The sequence below is a fragment of the Haliotis rufescens genome, unplaced genomic scaffold, assembly GCF_023055435.1.
Source record: "Haliotis rufescens isolate VD_foot unplaced genomic scaffold, xgHalRufe1.0.p SCAF_308, whole genome shotgun sequence".
In the NCBI taxonomy this organism is placed as follows: domain Eukaryota; kingdom Metazoa; phylum Mollusca; class Gastropoda; order Lepetellida; family Haliotidae; genus Haliotis; species Haliotis rufescens.
The window spans coordinates 1-14,217 of NW_025964011.1; the positions used below are offsets into that span (position 1 = coordinate 1).

The 14,217-nt window shown below is 39.3% G+C and overlaps 3 long non-coding RNA genes across 3 annotated transcripts; all 3 read left to right on the forward strand.

The window, feature by feature from the left end:
- The first annotated feature begins 363 nt into the window (after positions 1–363).
- On the forward strand, positions 364–2,298 carry LOC125371758. The gene is made up of 3 exons (XR_007217768.1): positions 364–422; positions 1,129–1,251; positions 2,236–2,298. It is a non-coding gene; the product is annotated as an uncharacterized LOC125371758 (long non-coding RNA).
- Positions 2,299–4,380: 2,082 nt separating this feature from the next.
- On the forward strand, positions 4,381–6,315 carry LOC125371753. The gene is made up of 3 exons (XR_007217763.1): positions 4,381–4,439; positions 5,146–5,268; positions 6,253–6,315. It is a non-coding gene; the product is annotated as an uncharacterized LOC125371753 (long non-coding RNA).
- A 2,082-nt stretch (positions 6,316–8,397) lies between these two features.
- Positions 8,398–10,332, forward strand: LOC125371757. Its single transcript, XR_007217767.1, has 3 exons — positions 8,398–8,456; positions 9,163–9,285; positions 10,270–10,332. It is a non-coding gene; the product is annotated as an uncharacterized LOC125371757 (long non-coding RNA).
- The last annotated feature ends 3,885 nt before the right edge of the window (positions 10,333–14,217 follow it).

The following is a 14,217-nucleotide window of genomic DNA, read 5'->3' on the forward strand; positions in this document are numbered from 1 at the left end:
AGTGCGGTTTTCGTAGGGAGCCTTCAGTACAGATCAAGAGACATATGCAGGCTGTGATTGGATGATATTGTGTAAGATTTTTATGTCTTTTAAATGCACATCCATCCAGTAATTAAAACTGCCCATATTTTTCAATATTTGGTGCTGACTTTTTGAACAAGATGACTTGTGCTTTATGTGAGCACAGATATTTTCAAGCAGGTGATATTTGGTGCGGAACTGGGGTTGGTGTGTTCAGCTTCCTGTACTCGGAAAAGGAGCTGGGTAAACTAGCCAAAATTTGTGTTTTTATTGCAGCTTTAAGGCCAGACTGTGCACATATGTAAATGTTATGGCTGTTGAATGCCTAGTTGTTTTTTAAAAAGCTATAACGTTACTATAGAAGTCTATGGGAAAACATTTGGTTGTGTGTAACCTGTAGGGTAAGTGCATATTTCAGCATTTCCTAATTTATATGTTTTTCTGTATATCTATTGCCATGGAGACCTTTTGGGATAATTGTAGAGGCAAATTTGAACGCAAAATGGGTGAAGCGAGTGGGAAATGGGGTTGTAAGGAATGGTTGGGCTGCCGTGATAAGCAGGGCTATGGTCGTTGCTTCTTTTTGTGGCCGTCAAAGGCGCGGACAGAGGAGAGAGCTCACAGAATAGCCCTCTGCATTGTGCATAAATGCCTTCCAGATGGTTTTAGCAACACTGACAACTTTGGCAACAAAGTTGAAGTGAGCCATCTCTGTCATAACGCCTCTTGTGTGAATGTTGAGCATTTGAAAGTAGAGTCCCATGAAATTAACATGGAGAGACTTCACTGTCGACAACAGGGCTTGTGCACCAAAAGTCATAAACCCTACTGTTTGGTGTAAGTTATGTATCTGATCATTATATCTTTCTGTTTGGGGCAATTTTTAAGATGGATTATCCTATTTTGGGTGTAAATTTCTCAAATATGCATTTCTTTTCAATAACATGTCTTTCGAATAATGAACTTTTCTACAATGATGGAGTTTGAATAGTTCTAACTTTTTCCTTGCACGGCGGTCCTTACTTTTCTGTGATTTCTTGTATGTTTTAGCTTTAAGTACTTTATTATGACTTTTGCTTATCTCATCATCTATTTTTCCTTTTGCAGTGACAGCACAGCCAAGCCCTAATCGAAGATTGCGAATTGACTTTACCGGACTCTGGCAGTTGACGCTATGAACAGCACTGTGAGCTCTACCTTGGAAGTTACGAGCAAAGGTGGTATCGCGAGGTAATGACCGGCGCAATGCCTTGTTTGTTGCCTCACACTTTTGACTATTGAGGTTGAATTGCGTCTTTTCGATCATGTTCGGGCCGAGACGAAAATCAGTGCATTTTCTCAAATTTTGAAAGTTAGTTTCATTGTTTCCAATTTTGAAGTTTTTATCTAAATATTTACTTTGCAATAACCAATTTTTCTTCTCCCCCTTGCAAACAAATGACTGCCTTCTACATTTTCTGTGATCACCCATGTAACAGTTTGCAATAGCATCAGAAGTACATGAAAGAGATGTCTTCAACTTTGTCAGGTTACCTGCATGACTTGAGTAAGCAGCTGAGAACTCAGCTGCACATCTGGATGCACAGTCTAAAGAAAATGTATTTGCCAAACTTTGTTTGTCTTTTTTGGTTCTAGCAGGCATCATATCCACAACAAATTTAGAATTTTTAATAAACTTTCTATGGCTGGCCGAGAGATGCCGTGTATCGAGAAAAGTTTGTGGGGAAACATCCATATCACCTGCTTCATACATTTCAGAGAGAGCTGTGTGAGCTGCACTGTCAGCATCTGTTGTCAAAAATTCTACCTCAATTTGATCTTTCTTTAAGTCCCTGAAACACTCTGCAGCTAACTGTTTTTCATTACCAATTGATTCTGACATGTGCAAATCAGATGTGCAGTCTGGGTTGTTGACACAAGAAATGTTGTCAACTAAACTGTGCTTTGAACAGAGCTTTGATTTTGTGTTTAAAGCCAAAATTTGATGATCACTAGTTTGGTTCTCAGTGGCCACATAGGTTACCTGAGTGGCTGGCTGAAAAGGGGTTTTCCCAACACCTGAACAAAGTGGATTGTTGTACATTGCATCAGTTGATAAACTAATGTTATTTAAATTTGTTCCCCTGTATTTATTTATTTCCCTTATTTCCACCCTCCTGGCTCTCATATCCTTTGTGTTCTGAGATTTTATATTATCACAAACTCTGTTCGCAGCTTTCTGCATCCCTGAATGGGATGGTGGAGGTATATCGGCACTCATGCACAGGACACGGAAACTCTCACTTCCAATGGGACATTTTGAGAGGCCTATCTGAAGTCCAGTATTGGCAGTGGAAGATCGACGTCCCCTTCTCATTCCACTACCCTCTACCTCCTTGTACAGTTTATGGTACTCTGACAGGTATGTACAGTCAGTGCATTTAAGTCTCTCTATCCAGTTAAGTCCCCACTGCTGTTCATTGTCTATGTCCATGACAATGTCCCCCTTACACATAGGCGAAGTCTTGGCGTGCTGGCGGAATGCCTCATTGTACAGTTTGTCAGTCTCTCCAACATGCAACAGGTGGTAAACATCAGCAGCAGTCCTGCAGATTAAAGAAAACCCATTGACTACTTTGAAAACTTCTAAATAAGCCTTTTAAGTATGTGATAGTGTTCGACATTTCTGAATTATCTCCCCTGGCAGATCAAATGCATATTCTATTTCTATCCCCCTCAAGCCCTTAATTAGGGTGTAACAACACTGTTTTTTATATGGTATTGAACAAACCACTCATATATGTATGAGAATTTGATCCCTTGCTGTACCTAATAACTGAAAACTGTCCATTATATTAAACTTTTATTAAGTGATCTCGTTAAAGGACAAATACTTGAACTTGGTAAGTTTATCCACCCATATCATTTAGCAGTGAGCATCTTGTATTCCCTACAAGTATTTCAAAGTCTAGGCCAAAGGAATAAATAGTTTAAAGTGTTATTACCTTTCACTTTTTGTTTTCAGGGTACTCTTATCCTCCTCAGGGGTGTTTTCCTTCCTTGGCCTTAATAGACGGTACGGTTCACTTGTCAGTGTTTGAACTTGCTGGACACCAGCCACCCCTACACTGCACACTTTCTTGTGGAGCTCAGTTGTCAACCTGACAGTTTTTGGCACTTTAAAGTTGCTTTGCTTTTCACTGGTGAATTTTTTGCCTGAATTCCAAGCTTTATGTCCCATTCTAAAAGATGTTATCGAATTCCTTCGATGTCTCCCCATGTTTCAAGAGTAGGTTCAAGATGTTGACACTATGAATTTTTCTTTGGAATGAAAGCATCAACATTGGTTCTTGACCTCCCATAGTTAAAATACCAAATATGGACCTGTCATTTATATATTGGCCTATGTAAACAAGGCAGGGGTACCAGTTCCAGCAAGCTCACTGAGTCCAGCTTCTTTTATGACTTAAGCTTATTAGTGTCACAACCAAATTCCATGTTATGTACCAGACTTTGCTATCCTCAGTTGTTATCAGCAAAGGTCAGCAAACAACTTACCATTAATAAATTAAAAATATGAAAGCCTAATTTGCTTTGAATTTCCAAGTATTGTCTATCATACGGGGTCGAAAAGATACTTTTGGGGGGATATGTTCGAAGCAGCGTCTGGCAACCATGGAATTGACCTGTGAACCCATCCTTGTGTGAAACAAGAATAAACAATAAAGGCCTGTGTACTGTCATAGAAAGTTCTTTATTAAAACAGAAGTTCATTTTGTAATCAGTTGACAAAATCTAAATAATTTAACCCTCACAGCTCTTTTGGTACATCAGATATGTGTATATGGGTGTCATATAGACCTGTCAGATAGGAAAAAGTATTGAACTTGAAACAATTTCCATTTGTTTCCAAGAAGCTACATCTATTTACAATGAATACATCACAAATTTGACAAGTGCAGTTTTAGACAGTTGTGTCTACAGGTTCTACTACACTAAATCAGAACTGGTTGTGACAGTGCGGTTTTCGTAGGGAGCCTTCAGTACAGATCAAGAGACATATGCAGGCTGTGATTGGATGATATTGTGTAAGATTTTTATGTCTTTTAAATGCACATCCATCCAGTAATTAAAACTGCCCATATTTTTCAATATTTGGTGCTGACTTTTTGAACAAGATGACTTGTGCTTTATGTGAGCACAGATATTTTCAAGCAGGTGATATTTGGTGCGGAACTGGGGTTGGTGTGTTCAGCTTCCTGTACTCGGAAAAGGAGCTGGGTAAACTAGCCAAAATTTGTGTTTTTATTGCAGCTTTAAGGCCAGACTGTGCACATATGTAAATGTTATGGCTGTTGAATGCCTAGTTGTTTTTTAAAAAGCTATAACGTTACTATAGAAGTCTATGGGAAAACATTTGGTTGTGTGTAACCTGTAGGGTAAGTGCATATTTCAGCATTTCCTAATTTATATGTTTTTCTGTATATCTATTGCCATGGAGACCTTTTGGGATAATTGTAGAGGCAAATTTGAACGCAAAATGGGTGAAGCGAGTGGGAAATGGGGTTGTAAGGAATGGTTGGGCTGCCGTGATAAGCAGGGCTATGGTCGTTGCTTCTTTTTGTGGCCGTCAAAGGCGCGGACAGAGGAGAGAGCTCACAGAATAGCCCTCTGCATTGTGCATAAATGCCTTCCAGATGGTTTTAGCAACACTGACAACTTTGGCAACAAAGTTGAAGTGAGCCATCTCTGTCATAACGCCTCTTGTGTGAATGTTGAGCATTTGAAAGTAGAGTCCCATGAAATTAACATGGAGAGACTTCACTGTCGACAACAGGGCTTGTGCACCAAAAGTCATAAACCCTACTGTTTGGTGTAAGTTATGTATCTGATCATTATATCTTTCTGTTTGGGGCAATTTTTAAGATGGATTATCCTATTTTGGGTGTAAATTTCTCAAATATGCATTTCTTTTCAATAACATGTCTTTCGAATAATGAACTTTTCTACAATGATGGAGTTTGAATAGTTCTAACTTTTTCCTTGCACGGCGGTCCTTACTTTTCTGTGATTTCTTGTATGTTTTAGCTTTAAGTACTTTATTATGACTTTTGCTTATCTCATCATCTATTTTTCCTTTTGCAGTGACAGCACAGCCAAGCCCTAATCGAAGATTGCGAATTGACTTTACCGGACTCTGGCAGTTGACGCTATGAACAGCACTGTGAGCTCTACCTTGGAAGTTACGAGCAAAGGTGGTATCGCGAGGTAATGACCGGCGCAATGCCTTGTTTGTTGCCTCACACTTTTGACTATTGAGGTTGAATTGCGTCTTTTCGATCATGTTCGGGCCGAGACGAAAATCAGTGCATTTTCTCAAATTTTGAAAGTTAGTTTCATTGTTTCCAATTTTGAAGTTTTTATCTAAATATTTACTTTGCAATAACCAATTTTTCTTCTCCCCCTTGCAAACAAATGACTGCCTTCTACATTTTCTGTGATCACCCATGTAACAGTTTGCAATAGCATCAGAAGTACATGAAAGAGATGTCTTCAACTTTGTCAGGTTACCTGCATGACTTGAGTAAGCAGCTGAGAACTCAGCTGCACATCTGGATGCACAGTCTAAAGAAAATGTATTTGCCAAACTTTGTTTGTCTTTTTTGGTTCTAGCAGGCATCATATCCACAACAAATTTAGAATTTTTAATAAACTTTCTATGGCTGGCCGAGAGATGCCGTGTATCGAGAAAAGTTTGTGGGGAAACATCCATATCACCTGCTTCATACATTTCAGAGAGAGCTGTGTGAGCTGCACTGTCAGCATCTGTTGTCAAAAATTCTACCTCAATTTGATCTTTCTTTAAGTCCCTGAAACACTCTGCAGCTAACTGTTTTTCATTACCAATTGATTCTGACATGTGCAAATCAGATGTGCAGTCTGGGTTGTTGACACAAGAAATGTTGTCAACTAAACTGTGCTTTGAACAGAGCTTTGATTTTGTGTTTAAAGCCAAAATTTGATGATCACTAGTTTGGTTCTCAGTGGCCACATAGGTTACCTGAGTGGCTGGCTGAAAAGGGGTTTTCCCAACACCTGAACAAAGTGGATTGTTGTACATTGCATCAGTTGATAAACTAATGTTATTTAAATTTGTTCCCCTGTATTTATTTATTTCCCTTATTTCCACCCTCCTGGCTCTCATATCCTTTGTGTTCTGAGATTTTATATTATCACAAACTCTGTTCGCAGCTTTCTGCATCCCTGAATGGGATGGTGGAGGTATATCGGCACTCATGCACAGGACACGGAAACTCTCACTTCCAATGGGACATTTTGAGAGGCCTATCTGAAGTCCAGTATTGGCAGTGGAAGATCGACGTCCCCTTCTCATTCCACTACCCTCTACCTCCTTGTACAGTTTATGGTACTCTGACAGGTATGTACAGTCAGTGCATTTAAGTCTCTCTATCCAGTTAAGTCCCCACTGCTGTTCATTGTCTATGTCCATGACAATGTCCCCCTTACACATAGGCGAAGTCTTGGCGTGCTGGCGGAATGCCTCATTGTACAGTTTGTCAGTCTCTCCAACATGCAACAGGTGGTAAACATCAGCAGCAGTCCTGCAGATTAAAGAAAACCCATTGACTACTTTGAAAACTTCTAAATAAGCCTTTTAAGTATGTGATAGTGTTCGACATTTCTGAATTATCTCCCCTGGCAGATCAAATGCATATTCTATTTCTATCCCCCTCAAGCCCTTAATTAGGGTGTAACAACACTGTTTTTTATATGGTATTGAACAAACCACTCATATATGTATGAGAATTTGATCCCTTGCTGTACCTAATAACTGAAAACTGTCCATTATATTAAACTTTTATTAAGTGATCTCGTTAAAGGACAAATACTTGAACTTGGTAAGTTTATCCACCCATATCATTTAGCAGTGAGCATCTTGTATTCCCTACAAGTATTTCAAAGTCTAGGCCAAAGGAATAAATAGTTTAAAGTGTTATTACCTTTCACTTTTTGTTTTCAGGGTACTCTTATCCTCCTCAGGGGTGTTTTCCTTCCTTGGCCTTAATAGACGGTACGGTTCACTTGTCAGTGTTTGAACTTGCTGGACACCAGCCACCCCTACACTGCACACTTTCTTGTGGAGCTCAGTTGTCAACCTGACAGTTTTTGGCACTTTAAAGTTGCTTTGCTTTTCACTGGTGAATTTTTTGCCTGAATTCCAAGCTTTATGTCCCATTCTAAAAGATGTTATCGAATTCCTTCGATGTCTCCCCATGTTTCAAGAGTAGGTTCAAGATGTTGACACTATGAATTTTTCTTTGGAATGAAAGCATCAACATTGGTTCTTGACCTCCCATAGTTAAAATACCAAATATGGACCTGTCATTTATATATTGGCCTATGTAAACAAGGCAGGGGTACCAGTTCCAGCAAGCTCACTGAGTCCAGCTTCTTTTATGACTTAAGCTTATTAGTGTCACAACCAAATTCCATGTTATGTACCAGACTTTGCTATCCTCAGTTGTTATCAGCAAAGGTCAGCAAACAACTTACCATTAATAAATTAAAAATATGAAAGCCTAATTTGCTTTGAATTTCCAAGTATTGTCTATCATACGGGGTCGAAAAGATACTTTTGGGGGGATATGTTCGAAGCAGCGTCTGGCAACCATGGAATTGACCTGTGAACCCATCCTTGTGTGAAACAAGAATAAACAATAAAGGCCTGTGTACTGTCATAGAAAGTTCTTTATTAAAACAGAAGTTCATTTTGTAATCAGTTGACAAAATCTAAATAATTTAACCCTCACAGCTCTTTTGGTACATCAGATATGTGTATATGGGTGTCATATAGACCTGTCAGATAGGAAAAAGTATTGAACTTGAAACAATTTCCATTTGTTTCCAAGAAGCTACATCTATTTACAATGAATACATCACAAATTTGACAAGTGCAGTTTTAGACAGTTGTGTCTACAGGTTCTACTACACTAAATCAGAACTGGTTGTGACAGTGCGGTTTTCGTAGGGAGCCTTCAGTACAGATCAAGAGACATATGCAGGCTGTGATTGGATGATATTGTGTAAGATTTTTATGTCTTTTAAATGCACATCCATCCAGTAATTAAAACTGCCCATATTTTTCAATATTTGGTGCTGACTTTTTGAACAAGATGACTTGTGCTTTATGTGAGCACAGATATTTTCAAGCAGGTGATATTTGGTGCGGAACTGGGGTTGGTGTGTTCAGCTTCCTGTACTCGGAAAAGGAGCTGGGTAAACTAGCCAAAATTTGTGTTTTTATTGCAGCTTTAAGGCCAGACTGTGCACATATGTAAATGTTATGGCTGTTGAATGCCTAGTTGTTTTTTAAAAAGCTATAACGTTACTATAGAAGTCTATGGGAAAACATTTGGTTGTGTGTAACCTGTAGGGTAAGTGCATATTTCAGCATTTCCTAATTTATATGTTTTTCTGTATATCTATTGCCATGGAGACCTTTTGGGATAATTGTAGAGGCAAATTTGAACGCAAAATGGGTGAAGCGAGTGGGAAATGGGGTTGTAAGGAATGGTTGGGCTGCCGTGATAAGCAGGGCTATGGTCGTTGCTTCTTTTTGTGGCCGTCAAAGGCGCGGACAGAGGAGAGAGCTCACAGAATAGCCCTCTGCATTGTGCATAAATGCCTTCCAGATGGTTTTAGCAACACTGACAACTTTGGCAACAAAGTTGAAGTGAGCCATCTCTGTCATAACGCCTCTTGTGTGAATGTTGAGCATTTGAAAGTAGAGTCCCATGAAATTAACATGGAGAGACTTCACTGTCGACAACAGGGCTTGTGCACCAAAAGTCATAAACCCTACTGTTTGGTGTAAGTTATGTATCTGATCATTATATCTTTCTGTTTGGGGCAATTTTTAAGATGGATTATCCTATTTTGGGTGTAAATTTCTCAAATATGCATTTCTTTTCAATAACATGTCTTTCGAATAATGAACTTTTCTACAATGATGGAGTTTGAATAGTTCTAACTTTTTCCTTGCACGGCGGTCCTTACTTTTCTGTGATTTCTTGTATGTTTTAGCTTTAAGTACTTTATTATGACTTTTGCTTATCTCATCATCTATTTTTCCTTTTGCAGTGACAGCACAGCCAAGCCCTAATCGAAGATTGCGAATTGACTTTACCGGACTCTGGCAGTTGACGCTATGAACAGCACTGTGAGCTCTACCTTGGAAGTTACGAGCAAAGGTGGTATCGCGAGGTAATGACCGGCGCAATGCCTTGTTTGTTGCCTCACACTTTTGACTATTGAGGTTGAATTGCGTCTTTTCGATCATGTTCGGGCCGAGACGAAAATCAGTGCATTTTCTCAAATTTTGAAAGTTAGTTTCATTGTTTCCAATTTTGAAGTTTTTATCTAAATATTTACTTTGCAATAACCAATTTTTCTTCTCCCCCTTGCAAACAAATGACTGCCTTCTACATTTTCTGTGATCACCCATGTAACAGTTTGCAATAGCATCAGAAGTACATGAAAGAGATGTCTTCAACTTTGTCAGGTTACCTGCATGACTTGAGTAAGCAGCTGAGAACTCAGCTGCACATCTGGATGCACAGTCTAAAGAAAATGTATTTGCCAAACTTTGTTTGTCTTTTTTGGTTCTAGCAGGCATCATATCCACAACAAATTTAGAATTTTTAATAAACTTTCTATGGCTGGCCGAGAGATGCCGTGTATCGAGAAAAGTTTGTGGGGAAACATCCATATCACCTGCTTCATACATTTCAGAGAGAGCTGTGTGAGCTGCACTGTCAGCATCTGTTGTCAAAAATTCTACCTCAATTTGATCTTTCTTTAAGTCCCTGAAACACTCTGCAGCTAACTGTTTTTCATTACCAATTGATTCTGACATGTGCAAATCAGATGTGCAGTCTGGGTTGTTGACACAAGAAATGTTGTCAACTAAACTGTGCTTTGAACAGAGCTTTGATTTTGTGTTTAAAGCCAAAATTTGATGATCACTAGTTTGGTTCTCAGTGGCCACATAGGTTACCTGAGTGGCTGGCTGAAAAGGGGTTTTCCCAACACCTGAACAAAGTGGATTGTTGTACATTGCATCAGTTGATAAACTAATGTTATTTAAATTTGTTCCCCTGTATTTATTTATTTCCCTTATTTCCACCCTCCTGGCTCTCATATCCTTTGTGTTCTGAGATTTTATATTATCACAAACTCTGTTCGCAGCTTTCTGCATCCCTGAATGGGATGGTGGAGGTATATCGGCACTCATGCACAGGACACGGAAACTCTCACTTCCAATGGGACATTTTGAGAGGCCTATCTGAAGTCCAGTATTGGCAGTGGAAGATCGACGTCCCCTTCTCATTCCACTACCCTCTACCTCCTTGTACAGTTTATGGTACTCTGACAGGTATGTACAGTCAGTGCATTTAAGTCTCTCTATCCAGTTAAGTCCCCACTGCTGTTCATTGTCTATGTCCATGACAATGTCCCCCTTACACATAGGCGAAGTCTTGGCGTGCTGGCGGAATGCCTCATTGTACAGTTTGTCAGTCTCTCCAACATGCAACAGGTGGTAAACATCAGCAGCAGTCCTGCAGATTAAAGAAAACCCATTGACTACTTTGAAAACTTCTAAATAAGCCTTTTAAGTATGTGATAGTGTTCGACATTTCTGAATTATCTCCCCTGGCAGATCAAATGCATATTCTATTTCTATCCCCCTCAAGCCCTTAATTAGGGTGTAACAACACTGTTTTTTATATGGTATTGAACAAACCACTCATATATGTATGAGAATTTGATCCCTTGCTGTACCTAATAACTGAAAACTGTCCATTATATTAAACTTTTATTAAGTGATCTCGTTAAAGGACAAATACTTGAACTTGGTAAGTTTATCCACCCATATCATTTAGCAGTGAGCATCTTGTATTCCCTACAAGTATTTCAAAGTCTAGGCCAAAGGAATAAATAGTTTAAAGTGTTATTACCTTTCACTTTTTGTTTTCAGGGTACTCTTATCCTCCTCAGGGGTGTTTTCCTTCCTTGGCCTTAATAGACGGTACGGTTCACTTGTCAGTGTTTGAACTTGCTGGACACCAGCCACCCCTACACTGCACACTTTCTTGTGGAGCTCAGTTGTCAACCTGACAGTTTTTGGCACTTTAAAGTTGCTTTGCTTTTCACTGGTGAATTTTTTGCCTGAATTCCAAGCTTTATGTCCCATTCTAAAAGATGTTATCGAATTCCTTCGATGTCTCCCCATGTTTCAAGAGTAGGTTCAAGATGTTGACACTATGAATTTTTCTTTGGAATGAAAGCATCAACATTGGTTCTTGACCTCCCATAGTTAAAATACCAAATATGGACCTGTCATTTATATATTGGCCTATGTAAACAAGGCAGGGGTACCAGTTCCAGCAAGCTCACTGAGTCCAGCTTCTTTTATGACTTAAGCTTATTAGTGTCACAACCAAATTCCATGTTATGTACCAGACTTTGCTATCCTCAGTTGTTATCAGCAAAGGTCAGCAAACAACTTACCATTAATAAATTAAAAATATGAAAGCCTAATTTGCTTTGAATTTCCAAGTATTGTCTATCATACGGGGTCGAAAAGATACTTTTGGGGGGATATGTTCGAAGCAGCGTCTGGCAACCATGGAATTGACCTGTGAACCCATCCTTGTGTGAAACAAGAATAAACAATAAAGGCCTGTGTACTGTCATAGAAAGTTCTTTATTAAAACAGAAGTTCATTTTGTAATCAGTTGACAAAATCTAAATAATTTAACCCTCACAGCTCTTTTGGTACATCAGATATGTGTATATGGGTGTCATATAGACCTGTCAGATAGGAAAAAGTATTGAACTTGAAACAATTTCCATTTGTTTCCAAGAAGCTACATCTATTTACAATGAATACATCACAAATTTGACAAGTGCAGTTTTAGACAGTTGTGTCTGTAGGGTAAGTGCATATTTCAGCATTTCCTAATTTATATGTTTTTCTGTATATCTATTGCCATGGAGACCTTTTGGGATAATTGTAGAGGCAAATTTGAACGCAAAATGGGTGAAGCGAGTGGGAAATGGGGTTGTAAGGAATGGTTGGGCTGCCGTGATAAGCAGGGCTATGGTCGTTGCTTCTTTTTGTGGCCGTCAAAGGCGCGGACAGAGGAGAGAGCTCACAGAATAGCCCTCTGCATTGTGCATAAATGCCTTCCAGATGGTTTTAGCAACACTGACAACTTTGGCAACAAAGTTGAAGTGAGCCATCTCTGTCATAACGCCTCTTGTGTGAATGTTGAGCATTTGAAAGTAGAGTCCCATGAAATTAACATGGAGAGACTTCACTGTCGACAACAGGGCTTGTGCACCAAAAGTCATAAACCCTACTGTTTGGTGTAAGTTATGTATCTGATCATTATATCTTTCTGTTTGGGGCAATTTTTAAGATGGATTATCCTATTTTGGGTGTAAATTTCTCAAATATGCATTTCTTTTCAATAACATGTCTTTCGAATAATGAACTTTTCTACAATGATGGAGTTTGAATAGTTCTAACTTTTTCCTTGCACGGCGGTCCTTACTTTTCTGTGATTTCTTGTATGTTTTAGCTTTAAGTACTTTATTATGACTTTTGCTTATCTCATCATCTATTTTTCCTTTTGCAGTGACAGCACAGCCAAGCCCTAATCGAAGATTGCGAATTGACTTTACCGGACTCTGGCAGTTGACGCTATGAACAGCACTGTGAGCTCTACCTTGGAAGTTACGAGCAAAGGTGGTATCGCGAGGTAATGACCGGCGCAATGCCTTGTTTGTTGCCTCACACTTTTGACTATTGAGGTTGAATTGCGTCTTTTCGATCATGTTCGGGCCGAGACGAAAATCAGTGCATTTTCTCAAATTTTGAAAGTTAGTTTCATTGTTTCCAATTTTGAAGTTTTTATCTAAATATTTACTTTGCAATAACCAATTTTTCTTCTCCCCCTTGCAAACAAATGACTGCCTTCTACATTTTCTGTGATCACCCATGTAACAGTTTGCAATAGCATCAGAAGTACATGAAAGAGATGTCTTCAACTTTGTCAGGTTACCTGCATGACTTGAGTAAGCAGCTGAGAACTCAGCTGCACATCTGGATGCACAGTCTAAAGAAAATGTATTTGCCAAACTTTGTTTGTCTTTTTTGGTTCTAGCAGGCATCATATCCACAACAAATTTAGAATTTTTAATAAACTTTCTATGGCTGGCCGAGAGATGCCGTGTATCGAGAAAAGTTTGTGGGGAAACATCCATATCACCTGCTTCATACATTTCAGAGAGAGCTGTGTGAGCTGCACTGTCAGCATCTGTTGTCAAAAATTCTACCTCAATTTGATCTTTCTTTAAGTCCCTGAAACACTCTGCAGCTAACTGTTTTTCATTACCAATTGATTCTGACATGTGCAAATCAGATGTGCAGTCTGGGTTGTTGACACAAGAAATGTTGTCAACTAAACTGTGCTTTGAACAGAGCTTTGATTTTGTGTTTAAAGCCAAAATTTGATGATCACTAGTTTGGTTCTCAGTGGCCACATAGGTTACCTGAGTGGCTGGCTGAAAAGGGGTTTTCCCAACACCTGAACAAAGTGGATTGTTGTACATTGCATCAGTTGATAAACTAATGTTATTTAAATTTGTTCCCCTGTATTTATTTATTTCCCTTATTTCCACCCTCCTGGCTCTCATATCCTTTGTGTTCTGAGATTTTATATTATCACAAACTCTGTTCGCAGCTTTCTGCATCCCTGAATGGGATGGTGGAGGTATATCGGCACTCATGCACAGGACACGGAAACTCTCACTTCCAATGGGACATTTTGAGAGGCCTATCTGAAGTCCAGTATTGGCAGTGGAAGATCGACGTCCCCTTCTCATTCCACTACCCTCTACCTCCTTGTACAGTTTATGGTACTCTGACAGGTATGTACAGTCAGTGCATTTAAGTCTCTCTATCCAGTTAAGTCCCCACTGCTGTTCATTGTCTATGTCCATGACAATGTCCCCCTTACACATAGGCGAAGTCTTGGCGTGCTGGCGGAATGCCTCATTGTACAGTTTGTCAGTCTCTCCAACATGCAACAGGTGGTAAACATCAGCAGCAGTCCTGCAGATTAAAGA